Source organism: Peromyscus maniculatus, chromosome 10, assembly GCF_049852395.1.
Source record: "Peromyscus maniculatus bairdii isolate BWxNUB_F1_BW_parent chromosome 10, HU_Pman_BW_mat_3.1, whole genome shotgun sequence".
In the NCBI taxonomy this organism is placed as follows: domain Eukaryota; kingdom Metazoa; phylum Chordata; class Mammalia; order Rodentia; family Cricetidae; genus Peromyscus; species Peromyscus maniculatus.
The window spans coordinates 39770451-39793336 of NC_134861.1; the positions used below are offsets into that span (position 1 = coordinate 39770451).

General features: G+C 44.0%; 1 long non-coding RNA gene across 1 annotated transcript in view; it reads right to left on the minus strand.

The window, feature by feature from the left end:
* Positions 1–22886, minus strand: part of LOC121832748 (uncharacterized) — a 256194-nt gene that overhangs the window by 183829 nt on the left and 49479 nt on the right. The gene's annotated exons all lie outside the window — the stretch shown is intronic.

Here is a 22886-nt window from a genome sequence, read left to right on the forward strand (position 1 = left end):
GTCTTCAATTCTTCTTCTTAGCATTTTAGGGTGGCTGTAGCCCATGCTACTGTAATACAGCTTTTGATAAGTGTTCTTTAAGTCCCTTTTCTACTGATGAAGACTTAAGTTTTGGGAGCAGAAGAGCGATATCTACTTAATAAATGATTTTCTCTTTCCACCATAGTAATACGTTGGTTCTGTAGAAGACCACAGTGCTTCCCCAAACATGCTTCTTTGGCATAAGTATTACTTCAAGTTATTTCCATAAATGACAACTACAGAGAAAGTACCCTTTTATAGGAAATGGACAGCTGCTAAGGAAATCATCTGTAAGGATTTCCCCTTCTCTGTACCTCAGTGAATAGTATGACTAAATCACTAGATTGCCTTCAGTGGCAAGGGCACACATCTGTATGACAAACCTTACCCTTGGCCCTTGCATTTTTCTTTGATTTATTAGCATATTTTATCTTGCTGCAACACAAACTGGATAAATTACAGACAACAGTTGATTTGGTCCATGGTCCTCAAGATTGGAGTCCATGATCAAGGAGTTATATCTGCTGAGTGCATGTTTGCTATGTTATGACATCATAGAACAAATCACTCAGTAAGGAAGGATGAGAGAAGGTGGTGAGGAAAGGGCCTGAATGTATCTTTTTATCAGAAACTTCTCTCCCAATAACTAATAGACACCTACAATAGGGGCACTAAACAATACAGGAAGGCAGAGCTGTTATATTAGTCAGCTTTTTATTACCTCAATGAAATGCCTGAGCAATAAGTTTTCAGGTAAATGGAGAGAACTAGAATATGTGAGGTAACATAGAGTCAGAAAGACAAATGTCATGTATGTCCACTAATTTGCTGATGCTAATTAAGTTTTAAGATTTGGCTCTATAACCTGGAGTAACAGAAGAGTCAACAGGAAAGTAAAAAGAGACTATGGTGGGGTGTGGAGGACACTCGGAGCACTAGAGAGGGGAACTGGAAAGTACAATAGCTATGAAGGAGGAAATGGAGAAAAAAAAACAGATAGGAGACTTACCTGGGAACAAGAGAGGGACCACAACAGAGGGACAAGGAAGGAAGATGGACAAATAACACTAAAGAGGTTTGGAAGAGCCATGGGGAATTGTTAATTTATGACTACTTAAAATTGCATACAATATATGCAGTGTGTGTGTGTGTGTGTGTGTGTGTGTGTGTGTGTGTGTGTATGTGTGTGTGTGTGTGTATGTGTGTAGGTCAATCAGTCCTATTTGTTTATCTCGTGTTGATCTAACTTTACTTACAGTGGTTTGCCCCACGAAAGAGCGATAGAGATGAAGAGAAGTTATTTTTACCCTGAAGCTGCGGTTCCCAGCCCCTCTTGCTGCTGGCTGTAGATGTTTGTGCTCTGAACAGTTAAATGTGGATAGAAGGGATTTGCCCATCCCCTGACCTAATCCGTAAACAATATTTACATAACTGTTCTCAGTCTCCTTGCCTGGTCTGCAGGCTTGATACCAGTGGCCAGAGAACTTTTAAAGCCCTGTCTTGCTAATCGTTAACCCAATTGTCATTGGTAGTAGGTCTCAAACCTATTTAACATCAAAGCAGACCTGGCTGCCAGGTTCTCCCAGAATCCTTCAGTCCCTACCTGTTACAGGGTATGGCTGGCATACCCTGCCCCCTACACTAAACTTCTCCAGCCCAGGACCTGGGTTGCCCTTCCCCCGGATGGCCTTCTGTATATAATCTAGCCTTTTTAGGTTACCTGACCCTTTTGTCTACTCCTTACTCTCTTGGCCAATCTTTTTGCTCAGGCCACCCCTCTTGGTCAGTGGTTCCTCTCCCTACCCCCTCCTCCCCGTCGTCTCCTCTCCTCTTTCCTCTTCCCCCTCCCCCTCCCCTTCTCTCTTCTCCCCTTTCACCTCTCTACATGGCCTAGCTCAGGGTCATGTCCACTCTGGACTCAGATGTCTCTGCCTCTGGCTATGCTCTCCCTTTTTATCTACAATGAACCTTCTCCTCCACTATACCTAGGAGCAGTCATGTCTTCTTTTTTACTGTTTTTCATTCAATTGGCATAAAAAAATGCCCATTCTTCCTCTGCATCAGCTCAGGCACAGAACTCTGCTGGGCCTAAGAAAGCTTCTGTGCTCACCAGTCAGAGATGGCAGGATCCATGGAGTCACCTCCCTCTGGGAACCCACTTTTCAACTGAAGCAACTCATAGCACATTGCCACAGACATGCCTTGACCCATCCCAAAAGATCCTACCAACTCACTGTGTGAGCTTCTGTCCCCTTCAAACCTAAAAGAAGCCTCTCTGTACGTTAGGCCATGATTCAGTAGGTTTGTGCCTTCATGTTATAAACAATAGTATGGGGTTGCGAAGGGCCCAGTTCACTTCCTTTTCCAGCCCTGAAACCTAAAAAGCTATTAAATGCCTTCATTAGGAGGAAAAAAATTCAGATCACAACATACAGACTAGGTAACCCTGCTAGAAAAGGGAGGAATGACTTTCCTCCATTTCTAATGAGTCCACAAGGGAATACAATGAATCACAGATAGGTTTCTGATTGACTGAACTATGTCATTCATAGTTTTGACCCCCTACGTATCACTAGTGCTAATAAGCCCTGTCTCTTGAGGAGATTGTGGTGTGGCTGAGACAGTGGATAGGCAAGGACAGACGTGCAACAGACTGTAGTTCAGGAAGGGCTGGTGTCCAGGTGAGTAGCAGATGTCCAGGGCAGGTGCCTAGCCCAGCCAATGAGAGAGCACAAACACAGCTGAGCCTTTGGGGACCAGGAACAGTTGGGGACAGAAAGGTGGCAGCCAGAGTGGAGGAGAAGAGGTGTGTTTCTTGTACTTTTTATTTAGTCTATAAACATGTCCTTCCTCTGTTAAATGGAGGTTAAGGGGAAGTCATTAAAGATCTTAGGCCTGACAGCGACAGGAAGATGAAGCAAGCTGGAAGTACGCCAAGCCAGAGGCAGAGGGACCAGTTCTGAGGCGTGTTCTCTGCCTTCCTCCAGGATGAGCCATCTTCTAATTATAACCTGACCCTGAAACCACAGAGATGACACAGTGTGAGGGGTCCCTGTGTTGTCTGGGATTTCTACAGGCTTGACAAGACAAGGGAGTTGGTGCATCCTCATTCTGCACTCAAAGTGTTTTGCTACTGAGCTCTATCTTCATCAGCTTCCTCATTCTAATTCCGACATTTCTAATGAATTCACCAGAGAATAAAATGGGACACACAGTAACCTTACTGTGTCACCCGCTGTTTGGAACACATACCCCAGAATTCACCAGAGGTCTCAGTCCTAGGGTGTGTGTAAGTTGACTTCTTTGGAGAGTGTCAGAATTCAGATGAGTCTTAACTCACTTGGCCTGGGGGGAAGGTTGATGGGGTGTGAGTCACAACAGAGAACAAGACTCATTAGTATAAGAGATTTCATGAGTGGACTGAGGGCTGAGGGCCAGGGGGGATGGGAACATGAGTGATCAGATTTGAGGAAGTGACTGAATAGGAGAGAGACTACTGGAGGGGGGCACATTTCTGGGTCAGGTAAAAACACAGGATTTACTAGGATGACCCCAGCTAGAACTCGTAGCTATATTATATATATATGGCCTGAACTGGCTATCTCCTGTGACCAGATTGATGCCTATCCCAGTTGTCATCATAGAGGCTTCATTCACCAACTGATAGAAACAGATGCAGACCCACAACCAAATATTAGGTGGAGCATGAGGAATCCTGCAGAAGATGGGGAGGAAGGATTGTAAGAGCTGGAGGGCTCAAGGACAAAACAAGAAAACTCACAGGATCAACTATCCTAGCTCATAGGGGCTCACAGAGACTGAACCGACAACCAGGGAATCTGCATGGGATTGACCTAGGCCCTTTGCATATATGTGACAGCTGTATATAGCATGGTCCTCTTGTGGGACACCTAATAGTGGGAACAGGAACTGTCTCCAACTCTTTTACTGGCTTTTGGTGCCCTACTCCTCATACTGGGTCACGTTGCCCATCCTCAATGCATGGAAAGGTGCTTAGTCATACTGCAACTTGATATGCCATGTTTTGTTGATACTCATGGGAGACCTGTCCTTTTCTAAACAGAATGGAGGTGGAATGGATTGGGGGGTGGGAACAGAGGGGGTTGGGGGAAGGACTGGGAGGAGTGAAGGGAGAGGCTACTGCAACCAAGATGTAAAATCAATTAATTATTATTATTTTTTTTATAAAAAGGATCATTAGTATGGAGCTTAAGAAAGACTCGAGTTTATGACAATCACATGCTAATTTAAAACTGGGTTAAGATAGGGCTAAAACAATAACTATATGGTGTTCTGATGTTCTCTTAGTAATGACCTTAGCTACTTAGACACCAAACAAAAGAAAAAGAAAAAAAGCAGAGGTGGGGCCAGTCGTGGGGAAATAGAAACCCAGCCAATCTTAGAAGAATTAACGAAAAGTTATATGTTGTCTTTTCTTCTCCAAAAATCAGAGTTGGTAGCAAGAAAGTGTCTCAGTGATGGTGGGGCCAGTGTTAAGTTCATGCTGGGTCATTTCTCTGTCACTCTTCAGCTCTATAACCACAGGCAAGTTGCTGAATTCTTCTGAGCCATGGCTTCCTTATCTGTCAAATTTATGTAAAACAATAATCATGGCCAACACTCCCTTTCTTTTACCTTTCTTCCATTTTTCACAGTATGCATCTCTGTGTGTGTGTGTGTGTGCATGTGTGTTGTGTGAATGTAGACACACATGCACTTGTGTGAATGCATCATTTTGTGTGTGAGGGGACACACATATATGAGTATGCATGTTGGGGGGGCAAGGTTGACATTGAGAACCATCCTCAATCACACTTGCACCTTCTTCATTGAGGCAGGTTCTCTGGATCCGACCCAGAACTTGCCTACATGGATAGTCCTATGAGCTAGCTTGCTCTTGGACTCCTGATTTTGCTTTTCAAGGCTGGGGTTATAGGCATGCTACCCTGCCTACCTGGCATTTACTTGGGTTCTGGGCATCCCAGATCCAGTCCTCATAACTGCATAGCAAGCACTTTAGCCACGTAGCCATCTCTGCATGCCCTGGCCACAACTCTTGACTCTTGAATAATTACTGTATGCTAGGCACTGAACTAAGTGTCTTATTTATATCATCTAAAAATGTAAAACTCGGCAGTTGTCTGGTTGTGTTTTGTTCTCCAAAAAACATATATACTGGAAGCCTGGTCCCTACTGTGGTGATGCCAAGGTGGTAGAACTTCTTTTTTTTTTTTTTAGGTTTTCCGAGACAGGGTTTCTCTGTGTAGCTTTGCGCCTTTCCTGGAGCTCACTTGGTAGTCCAGGCTGGCCTCGAACTCAGAGATCCACCTGGCTCTGCCTCCAGAGTGCTGGGATTAAAGGCGTGCACCACCACCGCCCGCAACTCAGAACTTCTTACAATTGGGGTCTGGTGGGAGATTATTAAGGCATTGGTACTGAGTTCTTGTGATGGGAGTAACACTGATAATATGTAATCAGTGACTGGGGTTTATAAAGTAAGGTCACCCCACATACTTGGTCTTTTCTACATACGGCATTTTCCTGTCTTCTTCTGTAGTCAAGAGGTTTTGATGCAACCAAACACCATACTGTTTGGACCTTTCATCCTTGAAAATCATGAGAGCGCAGTAATCATAAAGCACTCAGCCTCAGGAGTTCATTACAGCAACACAGAATGGTAAGATGTGATAAGCAGGGACTAACCAATTTCAGTCCATCACCAGTTCTCAGTCTCCTTTCTTCATCTGTGAAATTAGGACTACAATACCTCTGTCCTGCACAGAATCAGATATTCTCTCTCTTCCCCCTCTCATCTTTCTCCCCTCTCTGTTCTATTTTTCTCTTTCCCCTCTCATTCCCTTCTCTTTATCCTCTCTCCACTCCTCCTCCTCCCCTCTTCTCTCTGTCTATCTTCACCTTTTTCTTTCTTTCAGAACACTGATAGATGATTGGTACAGTGATAGGTGGTTTAGGTAGATAAACAGATATATTCATGTGCTTAGCACATCCTAACTACTCGATTATCCCTTTGATGGGAAAACTGCCACTCTTCATTTTCTCAGCATCCAACTTCTGCTGTTCTCTGATACCAAGAACTTGTACTTTATGGTTAATAGGGCAAGAAACTCAAGAAGACAACAGGGAAGATTCTGTGAGGCACTTCAGACTTGCTAATCAAAGAAGGACTGTGTCGCTCTTACTCTTCTCCTCCTCTTTCTTCTCCTGGCTCCTTTCCCTCTCCTGCTGCCAGTCTCTGTCTCTTCTTCCACTTTTTTTCCTTCCCCACCTTCCTCCTCTTCCTGCTTCTTTTCTCTTCCTGCATCTCCTCTCCCCTTTCTTCTCTTTCTCTGTGCATTCATTGGGCCAGCTATGTCTACTCGTACACAGGAGTTGATGTAATGGGATGACTCACTGAGACAAGATAATACAGCAGGAGAAATCGAACTCTGGAGCCAAAGAATGTGGACTGGACTTTTGATTCTGCAACATGTTTTGTGATCTCTGGTAAATTATTAAGTTCTCTGTTCTTCACTTTCATCATCTCGGAAGCACGTCCTAACAGTGTTCATAATAGTATTTACCTCCTTACCTTGGCAACAACTGACACCAGGAAGCACTTGGCACAGTATCTGGGAAGTGGTAACTGCACATTGTTGTCCTTCTGTATCCTCAGTGTCTGCCTCATTTTATAGATGAATAGATAATGTCAGGAGGGTATGACTTCACCAAGATCATGCACCAAGGAGCCCTCCACCAGTTTCCCATGAGGAAGAGAAGGCTGTGAAGTCAACCAGCAGAGAGAGCCATGGGAGTCAATATGAACTATATGTAGCTCCTAGAACAAGCCAGTCCATCATCTGACATTCCAGTGCCCACAGTGTCTGGGTCAGAGAGAAAATTCCAAGGGGATGTTGGAGACTTAAGAGCTTCAGAAACTGATGAGAGAATAAGGGACAGGAATCATATGGAATGGGGGAGGGGTTGAATGCTAATGAGTGAGTCAGAGCCAGCTGAGTAGTATCAATGGTGGAGGGTATGGGTAAGGACTAATTTACCCCAGGAAACACAGCTACCAGAAAACGGGGCATGCTAACCCTGAGAACAGGCTCATTGTAGGGTGTGTCCTAGGATGGAGGAATAGAATACAGAACGCATAGCTCTGGCAGGGCCTCAGACTATCCAATCCTCCTCTCCACAGCCCACCTCCACTCTTCACTCATCACTCAGAAGAAACAGAAAAAGTTTCAAAAAATGGCTGCTTAGGAGGAGCAGTTGCCAGGGTTACCATCACAGGAAGCAGAGTCTGGTCCTGAGAACAGCCTCAGTTGTCTCTCAGACTGTGATGGTCAGAGCATCTGGGGTTCGCAGGCAGTCAGAGTCTCTCATCCCTTTTCCATATATGGACAAGGAGGGCTGTGGAGCCAGAGAGACTTGCCTAGGGCCACCTGGCAGCTAGCATAAGGAACAGACCCTGACATAAGAATCAAGTTCATGTTCATCCATGTTCTAGATATATGGCAAGCCAGAGTCCTGGTTCCCCGTGGGTCACATTATTCTTCCCCTGGTCTCATACCTCTACCCCAATCCCACTAGCCAAGCAGGAGGACCAAAGAAAGACTCGGGTACTGGGTCAGCCATAGCTGGGGGAGCCTTGTGAGCCCAGCACGAAAGCCTTCTGGGCTGTTCATCAATCATTATCAGTGATCTGAAGGATAAATTATACCAGCTGTTTGGATTAAGATCTAGAGTCAACCCCAAATTGACCTCATTGCCTGGGACATTTCATCTCTCTGTTTCCTCATATTTTAATGGAGAAAAACGCAGGGAATTATCATTCTATTTAAGGGTTTCTCTATACAATTTTGCAGCTTCCTGTGATGGATAGTGTTGCCCATGAGGCCATAGGCTCATCACTGGACATTTCCAAGCATAAAGGTGGCTCCAAGACTCCACTTTTAAAATAGACACTACAGGGCTGAACTGAACTGGGTGATGGCATTGAAGAGGGCACTGGTTCCCAAAAGCTTAACTTCAATTCACTCAGAAAATGCAGGCTTGTCTTTGCCGCTTCTGTCTGTTCAGGCATCTGGGTTGTCCTTGGGAATATTTAGATGTATTAGTTAACTGGAGCTGCTACAACAGAGTGTCACAGAGTGGGTGGCTGACATGATGGAAATGTATTTTCTTGCTATTCTGGAGGTTCAGTATCAGAGATCAAGACTCTTCCAGCATGGGAGAGCATGGTCTCCATCTCTCTCCCAGCATCTGGTCTTGTCACCCAACATGTAGCATTCCTCGGATTCTTTATGCCTCACCTCTATCTCTGACTGCATCTTCATGAGGCATGCTCCTTATCTGATTCTATGTCTAAATATCTTCTTTTGATATCTAGTCATATTGGATTAGGGACTACCCTACTGCATTCATTTTAATGTGATATTCTGTAATTTCCAAATAAATTTATATCCACTAGCATAGGGATGAGGAAGAACTTCAACCTGTCTTTGGCCACTGTGGTGTTTGTTTGTTTGTTTGTTTGTTTGTTTGTTCTAGTGGTGGGGTTTTGTTTGTGATAGGGGCACACTAAATTGCCAAGGCTGGCTTTGAACCTGCAATCTTCCTGACTTAGCCTTCTCAGTAGGCAGGATTTCAGGCCTCTGCTACCAGGCCCTGTTTCACCAAAATTTGAAAAATATAAGTCAATCCACAACTCTAGGTCTAAGAACCAGCAATCATGGTCAGAGCTTTTAAAACAGAATGCACCCAGGAACCACCAGGGCATCCCATGAAGCCACAGATGTTGTTTCAATGGTCTGATGGCACTGAGGTTTAGTCTGTAAACAGGAGACACTGCTGATGTTAAGTTCAGGGACCCTAATTTTTGAGTCCTGAGTGTTTTTTTTTTTCCAAGACAAGAGCCTCACAAAAATCCAAAAATGATTGTCATACGAAAAGAGATTTTGCCCCATCTCAATGATGGAAAGAGTTACTTTTAATATTTTGTTGGTTATTTTGATATTGTTCTTTATATTTTATTATGTTCTATCATTTATATTTAATGTCCTATCCGCCTGCACAGAAAAATACTCTCAAGTTTAGTTCAGGAGCCTTCATGCCTGTCCACAGAGAGTAGCCTGGCAGAAGGACTTGTAGACAGCTTTCCAAAGGTTAAGCTACGGGAAACATTCTCATCATTATCTGCAGCCCGGGCCTGGTTAATCTTACATATTCAGGGTTATTTTGTTATCCTTGTTTCCACCCCCATTCACTTCCCAGCACCACCATCTGTCAGCCCAGTCCAGCCTGAGCCCAGCCTGGTGCAGCTGTCTCCCAGGAGGTGACCCCAGGCAAGTCACCTGTGAGGGCCTAGTCAGAGCCTGGGCCTCAAGGCCCACCAAGGCCAGCACATGGCAGAGGAGCAGCATAGCCTCCATAATGGAACTTGTCCCCAGATGCCTTTGGGAAGAAGGTGTGCCCGCCTTGCACACAGCACCCAGGCTCTGGTGGAGGGGCCTTGACAATGAAGCAGGGGAAACCAGGCACAAAGACGACAGCTGCAGAGCAAGCTGGGACAGGGACGGCCTCCCTCACTGCACAGCCTTACTTATTTATAGATGCACTGGCTCTTTATGCAGCCCAGTTAAGGCCGCCTTTCCATAAATACCTAGAAAAGGATGTTATTCTAGAACCTACCGACAATATACACAGCTGTGGAGGTTGTCGCTGGATTAACAGCCCCACTTTTCCTCTCATCACCCCCTCCCCCAAACATAGAACAGAAAATTAAAAGCGCCTGTGTTTCGTTTTTGATGTTTGCACGCAAGAGAGAAATTCTATTTCAGAGTGGCATGGTGTTTTTGTTTTGAAAATCAAAACGTAATTTCTAAGGGAATAGAAAATTAAGAAGCAAGGCTACACCTTTGCAAAGCAAAGGCTGGGTCCTTTACTTTCACCTTTCTCTAGAAGCATCTTTCTAACCCCAAAACAATTCTCTCTGTTTAGAGGCTGCATGCGGTAGTTCATTTCCCTGCAAAATAGGATCTGCGGGACAGAACTCCGGCTCTTTCTGATCCACTCACTTCCAGAGCTGCGAACAAGCCCCAGCCCCTAGCCCTTTGTTCTTCCTCCCTGTTTGTTCTACAGACCCTTAATTCTATTATCTGGCTGTAATTTGGCTCTGTGTCTCTCCAACATTCTTCCCTTTATTCTACCCCCTTTCTTTTTAATCGATTGATTCATCTGTAATTGGATTTTCTCTGGCTCTTACCAGCTATTAAAAGTAGCTGTGTGTGTGTGTGTGTGTGTGTGTGTGTGTGTGTGTGTGTGTGTGTGTGTGTGTGTGTGCTTTTTAACTAGGCCATGCTTTCGGGTGCCTTACAATCTTCCATCCTGCCCAGCATTTCCAAGTACAAATTCAATTCCCTGGGCCCTGGGAAGGCACCAGGGATCAGTGGTTAAAATACTTTAAACGCAGATAGAACCACAGTGTGTTTTGTTTTGCTGTTTAAGACTGATGTTTGTTAAGCTTGTACTATATGCCAGACTCTGTTCCAAGCACTTTTTGAAGCATTAATAACCCTCACCATACCCTTTTAAGGTAAGCCTGATTATTTGTCCATTTTATGGATGACAGCATGAAGTTTGGGATGGTGTGGGGAGTGAGTGAGGAACTTGACCAAGGCCCCACACAAACTAGTGGCCAAGTTCTTGATCAAGATTCAGTTTTATTTTCAAGTTCTACACTACACATTTAAATCTGTATGAGTGTGGACAGGGTTTGTTTTCCTTAACTCTTTCATATTCGCTAAATTAGTAATTAGTAAAAAAGCTGTTTTCCCTGGCAAGGCAACTGTGCTGAAATCACAATAGAGAATCTGCAGTGGGGTTAAGGGTACGGTCTGCCAAGTATAGGGACATTGCAAGCAATCTAGGGATCCCTGCAATGAGAATTAATCCAATGACTCAGTAAGGCAGCTTGGGGAATACATAAAGAGAAGCAGAGTGGTTTCTTCCTGTGTTCACCATGCAAGCCCTTGTAGTGCGTTTTGAAGAGACAGAAACAGAAATCAAGCAAGTCTGGAGAGAACCTCTGTGCAGACTGGGCTGTGGACCCTCAGTGGTACTTCAGACACAACAAACAATTCCTCTCTGCAGCCCTTCCTTTCCCCTCATATGGCACAGCAGCAGAGTGTAGCCCCACTAATCACTGAGGCTCATCTGCAACTATTGCAGGGAACAGTCCCCTTTTTCCCTCACATGGAGCACTCTGCCAGAGCCACCAGGAAGTACCAAGTGGTTCTCAGCTTCACTCCGTATTCAGCTCTTAACCCTTACCACAAAAGCATGAAGTAGATGCTCCGAATCCTATTGTATAGACTAGGAAACTGAGTCATATAATGCTTTCAAGACTTGACCAGGAGGCAGAACCAAGTCTCAACACACACTCTGTTCACTGAAATTCAGCACCCCTAGTTGTTTCAAAGTATAAGTGTAGAGACTGAAAAGATGAGTAGGCAGACTGCAGGAAGTGAGCCAGGCACTATGAAGCAGAAATTACTAGACAACAGATGTACCAAATGGATACCATGGAATGCTTGTTGCTCAAGCATTGCTAACATTGCACGAAATTTCTGAATCCATTTATTTTTATTTATTTATTTTTCTTTTATTGAAAATAGATTTTTTTCATATAATTATTCTGATTACAACTCCCCCCCCCTACACCTCCTGATTCCCCTCTGATCCAGATCTGTACTCTGCCTCTTGTTAGAAAACAAACAGGAATCTAAGGAATAATAAAATAAGACATAAAAATAGGAATATGTCAAAACAACCAAACCAGAAAAAGAACCAAAAAACAAACAAACAAAAAAAGTACAAGAAATGAATATAGATGCAGAGAAACATACAATTCCATACTCAGGAATCCCATAAAAACACAAAACTAGAAGCCACTATATATATAATGGACCTATAAGGCAGAAAAACAACAACAAAATGCTCAGACTTAACATTATGAGACAAAGAACCTCCAAAGATGCCATCTACTGCTGGGCACGGGGCCTATCCTAAGAGTGGTTTGTTTCCCCAGGGACAGTCCCTTGGAGGAAACTAAGTTTTCATTTGCAAGTGTCTATCAATTGGAGATGGCTCTTGGTTCAGGGATGTGGGTGTGTGTCTACTTCTACTTTCAGCTCTAGGACACCTGTGTATGTTGTCACAGTCTCTTGTGAGTTCATGTGTGAGTCAGCCCTGATGTGTCCAGAAGGCTTTGAATAAGAAGAACACTCATCCATTGCTGGTAGGAGTGCAAACATGTACAGCCACTATGGAAATCAGTGTGGCAGGTCTTCAGAAAGATGGAATTGATCTACCTCAAGACCCAGCTATACCAATCATAACCATACACCCAAAGGATGCTTCATCCTAGTACAGACAGAAACACTTGCTCAACCATGTTCATTGCTGTTCTGTTCATAATAGCCAGAAACTGGAAATAACCTAGACATCCATTAATGGAAGAATGGATAAAGAAAATGTGGTACATTTATACAATGGAATATTGCCAGCTGTTAAAAACAAAATGTGCAGCCAAATGGATGGAACTAGAAAAAAACATGCTGAGTGAGATAACTCAGACCCAGGAAGATAAATATGGTATCTATTCACTTATATGTAGATGTTAGCTGTAACATCATTGATAATCAAGCTACAATCCATAGAACCACAGGGTTAGGTAGAAAGTATCTGACGCCATTTCTTAAATGATCCTGTCGAGCCGGGCGTTGGTGGCGCACGCCTTTAATCCCAGCACCCGGGAGGCAGAGCCAGGAGGATCTCTGTGAGTTCGAGGCCAGCCTGGGCTACCAAGTGAGCTCCAGGAAAGGCGCAAAGCTACACAAAGAAACCCTGTCTCGGAAAACCAAAAAAAAAAAAAAAAAAAAAAAAAAATGATCCTGTCGACAACTTTGCAAGGCTATTGATGAAATAATGCATGTGAAATGCTTATAGTATTTCACTGACCTGGTGTTTCATAACTTCCTAATCAAGTATGATATAATAATTATTGCCATTGAAAAGAATGTTTAAATAAAACCTACATGTGCAAAGTTTATGCAGGTGTTTAAATAGTCACCAGATTACTTTCATATTGAAATAAGATATTTTTTGATATTTTTTAATTAAAATGGTATTATATCACTTTCTCCTTTCCCTTTCCTTCTTTCAACCCCTCCTGTGACCTTCCACTGTGAAACTGATAGCCTTTTTCTTTATTATTGTTAAGATTTTGCCGGGCGGTGGTGGCGCACGCCTTTAATCCCAGCACTCGGGAGGCAGAGGCAGGCGGATCTCTGTGAGTTCGAGGCCAGCCTGGGCTACCAAGTGAGTTCCAGGAAAGGCGCAAAGCTACACAGAGAAACCCTGTCTCAAAAAAAAAAAAAAAACCAAAAAAAAAAAAAAAAAAAAAAAAAAAAAAGATTTTATTTATAAATTTGTGCATATATGTATGTATATAACAACAATGACAATAATAATTATAATAAAGATCTTTTTTTTAAGTCAAACCTTCCAAAGAAACCCTAGAAATTCTGAGCAGAATTCAGAATGGCACAAAGCACAACTTGGACCATCACTCAAGGGGTAGGGCCAGGAATTTACCTCTGCTATGAAAGTGCAAAGCAATGTAATTTTGTACCTTCTAGAGTAAGGCAAACTCCACAGCCAGCATTTGTAAAGCAATTTTGTAATAATCACATTCATTATCAGTTAAGTCCTTTTGATTCTTTTTTTCAGGAAATCCCCCAAAGAATGTGCAAAATTCTGCAGATTTTGGAGATTTGTTTTAATTCTAACTTTCCCTCAAGCCATGCAATCTAAAAAATGTAACACTCCTATTGAAATAAAAATGGCATATGTGTATTAACTCTAGCATGACTCAAAAAAGGACAGTCGGACAGTCCAGACAGGCATGATGGTGTACTCTTTTAATTCCACCACTTGAGAGGTAGAGTCAGGCAGAGTTCTGGGGTTGTCTGAGACTCTTTTTCCTGCTTTTGGGATCCTTTTCCCCCTAGTGGGTTGCCTTGCCCAGCCTTGATCTGAGAGGGTCTATGCCTAGTCTTACTATAACATGATATGCTATGTTTAGATGATATCCCTGGGAGGCCTGCTCTTTTCTGAAGGGAAACAGAGGAGGGGTGGATCTGAGGGAGAAGAGAAAGGGAGGGGCTCGGAGAAGTGGAGGGAGGGGAAACTGCAGTCAGGATGTAATATATGAAAGAGGAATAAATAAATACACAAACAACAAATAAATGAATGAACAGCCTTGTCTAAATAGTGAGTTCCAGACCAGTCAGGGTTACATAGTAAGACCCTGTCTCAAAAGAACAAAAACCAAAAACAACAATTCTAACTGGGTCACTATGGTACTCTTTGAAATCACATATGATTATAAGCAATTTACATTTCCAACTGTGAAAAGACGGGTCAGGAGTATAGGACATCTTAAGAACACGTTGGTTATTATTAAATGGGAGATGCCTGGGGCAGGAAATGAGCATGGCTGAAAGTAGATATTTCAGTTCTGGAATTTGATAATAGGATTGTCTAATCTTGTGAGTATAATCTAAAAAAAACATGAGATGTACATGTTATTAAGGGAAATTTTTAGGATAAAAATGGTGGAAGCTGTAAAAAGGGTTGGTTAGTCTATATAAATTAAGTGAATTAACTATGGGAGAATATCAGGAAAAATGATAGAGGAATATTCCCAGGGAAATAAAATAATACTCAACAAATTTGACTGAGGGGTAAATTATGGTACAAGTCAGTAACTCAGACCTAGTTGATGAAGTTAAATGGCCATGTCTAAAATGTTCTAGAAGAATATGTACCAAGTTGTAAACTGGTTATTTCTGGGGCTATGGGTAGTTTATGTTTTCCTTTTGTTTCTCTAAGGGAGGGAGACAAAAGAAATTAGCAAACAATTTGAGGGCAGGTGAGGGTATTGGACACACAGGGAGGTTTCAGTTTACACTTTTACTTTTTTATTTAAAAAATTATTCATACTATCCACAGATCCCCCTCTCATCCTTCCTCCCGATCCCGATCCCCCACCCAATCCTCCACCCATACCCACCCCCCACGGACCCTGCCAGGCTCCCATTCCCTCTTCCAAAAGGGTAAGGCTTCCCATGGGGAGTCAGCAAAGCCTGTTACATTCCGCTGAGACAGGACCTCAACTTAGTGAAATTGCCAGCTAACCCCACATGGAGACCTGTGTCTGATGTCTGAAGAGGGTCACCCATAACAAGCAAGGCTGCTCTTGATCCAGCCTTCACTGCTCCCTCTTGACTGTCCTCCTTGCTTCCATTTTCATTTAGAAAACACAGGGACTGACCTCCTGATGCAAGTCACACACAAAGCCTGCCACAGCCGCCAATAACCCTCTCTTTACACCAGATGCTTCTCTTCCCCTCAAGATCTCAGATCTTCGAGGAATGAGTTTTAGGTTCATTAGTTTTGTTCTACCGATATGGACAAAGTCATACCAATCCAAGTGGCGGAAAGGGGATACTTGCAGACTCCCTGCCGTGTGTTAGGTATATTTCTGGTGGTAATGATGTGATATGTGGACTTGACACCTAGCAAGGCACACAGGAGCTAAGTCTTGGGATCTACCTCTGTCAGAAATAGCCAGGCTATCAGGCCAGTTGATGTCAACTGGCTGGGGGTCAGTAGGGCCAGGTTATAAGTGCTATTGTGTCTGACTCCCAAGAATCAAGCTGACTCTCTACAGTGCTCCCCAACCCTTTGTTCCTACAAGGTGCTGTAGCCAGCTAATTATCAAACTGAACCATAGGATCTAGAACAGCAACTCCGAAATCAAATTGATCATCTGCCAAATGACTCCTTAACTAAATTGCCAGTGCTCCATTCTGACCTTCTCCATGGAGGAAGAAGCCCCCAGCGCACACGTTCACACTACGTACTAGAAACCATAGTATGAGTGAGAAAGTGGGAGGGGCGGGAGAGGGAGCAAGGCTTTTTCCCTGACTGGTCTTCCAACCAGGAATAGCTCCCCGGCCTTCCCCCTCCCCCAGCTCTGCAGTTGGTCCCATTATCGCTTCCACCCTAGCTAATTATAGTCACTGATTACCTAACATCAAGTCCCACTGTCACCTGCTTTGGCCTGACAGATTATGCCATCTGGGCCACGTGGTCAGGGTGCAGGAAGCATGAGAGGTCACAGAGAGGGGTAAACAGCACTAAATGGGAAGAAATGTGTTTATAGCCCCGACAGCTGACTGGGCCATTAGAGGGGCTTTAGCTGCAGCTTTGCCAGCTGAAGCCTCTCTCCAGGGGCCTCACCACCCAGTGCTATTAGCTAATGGGATGTGACTGCGTGTTGCTGCTCAGGTTCCAATCACAGCCAAGCGATGGGACTGCACCCTCTCCTAAAAAGGAGAAGAACAAGGACCCAGAAGAACGCCAGGTTTGCAGTTTCACCGGCATCAGAATATGCCTGGGGAGTAAACGGCCAGTAGTCTAAGAATGCACAGATCAGGTCCCACTGCTCACTGGTTATTGTTTTCAATGTACATATGAAGCCCATTTGTGAAACTAAGTAGATTCTAGGTGGTGACCCCAATTTATTAACAACTTTTGTTTTCTCAACAGCAGCGCCTATGTCTGATGTTCATGTGCCCGAGTGTGACCTGGGAATCTTATTAAGATGCATGTTTTTAATCTGTAGGTTTGGAGTGGGAAGTGATGCAGGTTCTCTATTTATAAGGAACTCCCAGAGGAAGCTGGCCCGCTTTGAGTATCCACGAAGTAGTCAGTGAACGGAATTCAATGACTAAATTAACATTAGACAGAAAACCTACAGACCAGTATGTCTAAATCTATGCACAGTTGAACACTCCCAGACAGCCGCTTCGACTCTGCTTAGCACCCCTGGGAACTCAGTGGGCAGAATTAGCATACTGCAGGAGAAAATGCCTCCAGCGGCCAGCTCTAACTTAGATGTGAACAGTTTGCATTCTACTGAAAGTTTGGTGCTCTATGACCTCAATTTTTATGGCAACTCTTCCTGAAGACTACACTACCCTGATTGCTTAACCCACCCATTAACTTCTTGATTTGGAAAATGCCTTCTCAGCCAGGCCTATGCACATGAAATACCATACACACCACCACCACCACCACCACCACCACCACCACCACCACCACCACCACCACCACCACACCAGTTTGAGAAAGCCTTCAAGACTGAAGCAATATCCTTATGACATACTGTCATAAGACACAGGCATGTGCACACTTGGTTTCCTTTGACAGCAGCCAGCTTAACTCTCCTCCCAGTTTGAAGAGGAAGCAGAAATAGCTGAGAAAAAAAGGCAGACAAGAATCTTCCAGGGATGAGGAGCTAAGGACTGAATATATAGGAGGTCAGAAGGGAGGCTTAATGTAAAAGACAGGTAGTGTATGGAAAAGAGGAAAACAGTTTGCCATCCTGCAATCCAAAAGTGATTTTACATGACAGTAAGAAGTGGACTATGTGAACATATGTAGAAAGGTAAAATAAAAGATACCATGTGATCACATTGTGTGTGTTCAATAGGTATTTATGTGCCTCTGTCTTCATGTAATGGCACATGCCTTTAGGGGACTATAAGATGTAGTGATTACAAATGTAGACATTGGAAACAGGGAGGACAGCTTCATGGAAGACCTCTTGCTTCATGAATATGAGAACTACAGTTAGAATCACAGAACCCACATAAATACTGGTTTGGCATAGTGCACCACCTGTAATCCTAATTCATTTGAGGCAGAGTCAGGGCATTCCAGGGGCAAGCTGGCTGGAATCCATGAGTTCCTGGCTCAGTGAGAGAACTTGGCTCAGTATATAAGGTGGAGAGTAATCAAGAGAGACACCCAATATTAACTTCTGTGCCCCTACATAAATACAACAACCATAACACACATGCCAACATGCATACACAAACGCTCAAAACACACACAGATACACATGCATGAGTGCCATTACAATCCTTTCTTCAAAGCTCATGAAGAATTACATGAGATGATGCTTGGGAAGCACCTAGCACATTGGTTCAAACAAAGCACCCACCCATGGGAGCTGTTATAATACAGGAAAAGAGCCTGGGAAAAATACAACTATTCCTTCTTTACAGGATTGAGTATTTATTCTGACTTATCTGACATTACTTGGTTGTGTGATTATCTCCCTAAAGGGCAAGAAATCAGCATTTTGCTATATGCAGCTTTGTATAATGAGGCAATACCATACATAACCAGCTGACTACCCTACTTAGTCAACAGTTAGTACCTAATACATTTTTCCTGGAAAACTTGGCATGCACTATCACCCTATTAGTATACCCACAGTATTCACAGCCACCACTCTAACAAAAGGAACATTTGTTGAAAATAGAATATGCATCCTTGGAGCCAACCAATCAGAATGTGTACACACAGTTCTTCGGGCACACAGCTGAGCAAACAGTGGGTGCCTCTGTGTTCACTGGAAGAAGTCGCTGTTTCTCCCAACTGGAGGAGCCCCAAGCAAGCAGAACAGAGGCTGTGTTCCAGTTCCCACTCACTCATCTGAGGGTCCTGTGCTGAACCATCACAGTCCCTGGGAGCCCTTGTAGCAGGCTGATAGACAAGATACATGCCTCTCTAACAGAGAACTCTGTTCAACTGTTACATGTAGTGAGTAGTGACTTATAAAACATGGAGCAGGTGAATGAATGCATGAATAAACTGGCTGATGGATGGTACCCAATAAATATATTTTCTCAGATTAACTCTGGATTTAATTCAGTCATCCTCTGAGTTTCCTTGATGTTTTTCCTGGTACCCTTTGAATCCTCATATAGAAAGTTCTCATTTTATTTCTCTATGGCTATGGGTTATTGAGGACTGTGGCTTGTTTCAGCAAGTTGATTTCCTGATGTGTGGGATTCCAAGGCAGATGAAACTTGGCTCCGGGAGAGCTTTTATGTAAAATCTTTTCTCTGCTTTGACTGAGAAGCTCCCAGCATGCCTCTGTCTCTTTCTCATGCTTTTAAGTGAAGTCTGTAATATACCCTCTACTCCAGGCAGGCACAAGCAATGATTACTGGCAGCCTCACTTGAGTGTCTCATCAAGAGGATGGTGATGAGCAAGATCTGACCAGTGTTACTCAAAGTACTTCAGGTGGTGCTCTGCTATCCTGCTGCACAAGGATTTCTGTAGGGTGGATCAAATAAGCCAATCACCTGTTGCAATTTCCTGGGAAACTTCAGCAAATTGCCCAGTACCATTCCACCAAGGGCTCCAGGCTATTGATCCCAACCTAGAGATGTTTAAATGCTACACATAGGCTTACAGCCATGTAGAAGACTTCTCTAAAACCCTCTAAGATCCACAGAGCTCAGGATCAACAGTATCGTGGCAAGTTGTGATTCTAAATGCTGTGGGCTTGCCCTTTTCTTTGCAACTGCATCGTATTGTCTCTGGCCTTTGATAGTAGATACTATTAGAAAAATCTTCCTTGCTGGGAATTCTACACTCACTCCTGCTGAACTTTTCCTGGATGCCTGCCCCCACCTCCAATAATGCTGGAACCAGATCACCCACCTCTCTGCTGGAATGTCGTCAGCACCTCTCAGACTGTCCTGTCACATCTTCTCAGCTAGACATAAGATCTATCAGTGAGAAAGAAGTTCACTTATTCATCTCTTTCCCTATAACATGGCAAACAAAAGTCTCAGGCTCTGGAGTCACAGGCCTTATTCCCTTTCCCTGCGCATAACTGTCTGGACTAAAGTAAGCTTCCTTTCTCTCCAAATTTCAGTTTTTCCTTCTTTCAAAGGTTTGTGTGGGTGGGAGCGGGATCTAAAATCTATGATCTATCACTGTGTGAGATGTATTGATCCAGAGGGAGTAACTACAAAGTACCTCACACACAAAAGCACAGCCTTCTCCAATGTTGTTTTCATGAGGTATTAAAGGAGGCATCTACAGAAGCGCAGTGGCTCACTGGCAGATGGAACTTGGTCTGTGAGGGGAGGGTAGATAAAGACAAAGCTGAAGGACTCATCCTGTTCCAGGTGATAAAAGGCTTCCAGTCCCATGCCAAGGAGTCTGGGCAGGACTGAGGATAAGAGCATATGCCAGGAGGTATTGATCCAGGGAGACTGGGCTGATTGACACCTTAGAGACTTCTCTCCTGCTGGGAGTAGAAAGGGAGATCATAAATGATGCCCATTTCTTAGATAAGAGAGCAGAAGGAAGGAGAATAATGGTGGGAAAGATGTGTGTCCCAGAAGCTAAAGAAAGCAGTGGCATCTACATGTGGAGGCAAAGAGGCCCAGGAAGCCCCAGAGAAGACAAGGGCTATGAGGCTCTCTCCTCCTAACTGTCCTGAAAATGGTCTGGTCTAACTGCCTGGACATCCTAATGCAGTCCAATGGCACCATATGCAGTGGACAAGAAGGATGAGAGATTCCTTCTTGAGGCTAGGACACCTGATGTTTCATGTGCTTCTAAACCCTTCTCACAGAATCACTGAGCCCTTTTGCCTACCTTCCTCTGTGCTGTCATGGCAGAGTGGGCAATTATGTGAAGATAAGAAATGATTTCCTTTTCTTTTTATCTATCTGTAGATAGATTAAAAACCTGTTTTAAAAGTTCCTTGAAGCTTTTTTTTTTTTCCTGCAGACAACAGGCTCTCTGAAATGAACTGGAATTTAATGTCATTCCATTAACATTTCGGAAAATGCCAGCAAGGAGCTCCAACTGGTAATTACATACGAGAAGGGACAAATTGGGTGTGTTTGCCTCGCACACGTCCACCAGACCCCTCCTCCCCCGAAATGTTTCAGAGTAGATTGTGTCATCAAAAACTATTTGAAATTATTCTGTCCTCACAATTATGGATTCAAATGACATTTACATTTGGCCAAATGGTCTCTAATTGAGCCGCCCATTAAGTGACTGCATGTAGAAGCAGTCATGAAATGAAACCTCATTTGCAAGCTGCAGACAGGAAGGTGGTGATTATTTCTAGAAGGTGAGAAGCCCACGAGTCCTCCTCAGGCTCTTTCAGAAAGGGATGCAGAGGCCAGTGATGACCCTGTCCTTGTTCACAGGGCCAGTGATGACCCCATCCTTGTCCACCGTGCTCGCAAAAGCCCATCGTTCCGTGTAACTTCACAGATCGCTGTCTCATGAGCCACTGTGATCTCCGCACCACCTTTGAATGGACAGGGCAGGTGCTCTGCTGTGTTCGTTTCACAGCTGGGGAAACTTAAGTCATAATTCACATGACTCACCAAAGTCGTGTGACAAGCACAGGAAGAGGCCACATTCAAGCCAGCACTTCCTACCCCCAGTCCTGGGGCACCCATCACATCGTGGGGCCTGTCCAACACCTTTAATGATGACAGTACAGGGGGATAGCTGTGGCGATGGAGACAGATGTGTACATGTGGCCAGCACATCACCAGCTATGAAAATGACCACACGAAGAAGAGGTGACCTGCAGCAGACCTCCCACCGCAGGAGAAGGCCGGGGGGAATAATGGGCTGCGCGGCCACTGGCAGAGTCCAAGCAGTGGTGTATACTGGACCGTTTAGAAAATAATGACAAGAAGGATGGCTGTCCACTGTAGCAAGTCACCTTTCTTTTTCCTGAGTATTGACTAGGGTTTGTCTGGATCCATAGATGCAGAATCAGCAGACATAGAGAGGCGCTGTATTTTTTTTTTTTTTTGAAGGAGTTCCTAAGGTGACACCGAGGAGGTTCCCATAGTTTGTATTGTCAGATTCAAAGCAAGAAAGAGGTGTTCAGCGCAGTACAGCAGTTTGAGAGCAGTATGAAGCACACTGACCAAAACCAGTCTGGTCCCACCCATCAGTGTGCTGATGAATGAGCCTGCTAGTCCGGTCTGTGAGAGAGTTTGTGAGAACCCCATTAACGCCTGAGCTCTGCAGACTTCCTCACTTGGACTTGGGATAAAACGTAAATGCTTTAAAGGTTTCACAATACCCAGTCAAGTTCAGTGCTGGCTCCTTCCTCAACCCCACCCTTATCACCTGTCAGATCTCCACACAGATCCATGGACACCCCACACATATCTCCCCAGCTGACCGAATCATAAACTGCTTCCCCACTTCCTCTGCTATGGCTCACACTCTTGTATTGAATCTGTTCTCTGTCCAGGTTTCACTTCCTCCCTCCTACCCTGATTGTTTACCTCCTACTGGCCCTTCAGGTCTCAGCCTACAGGTCCCTTCCTGCGGGATGCAGCTTAGTGCACCTCTGCCCTTCCTTGGCTGGGTTTGCCTGCCTTCTCCTCCCACCTCTGTCTGCACTTCCCCAGCTCTCCCTGTAATTGTTTCATTCTCAGTCAGGTCTCACCACCTGGCAATTACCGAGTAGAAACAGCAACTGCTCTCATATTCACTACGGTAACCTCCAGCCAGGCACCGAAGTATTTTGTTGAATGATGGAATAGATTTTTTTTTTTAATTAAGTTAGCCAGTGATAAACTCTACTAAACAAAACAAAAGAAGGACTTGCTCCTTTACAGGTGTTAAGTTCAGCTGGCTTGAGCGCCACTAAGATCCCTGCTGGACAATACCCCTATGCCATATGACATAATAACACATTAGACTCAAGATTCTCCTGGAAAAAAGAAAGTGAGCAGGCACCCCATTTACAGAAGTCTGTCTTAAAGAGGCTTATTTCTGTCTGGGTGAGATCCAAGTTACTGAGGGCTTTAAATAATTGGGAAAGACATTATCTTTGGAAGCTAAAATCCAA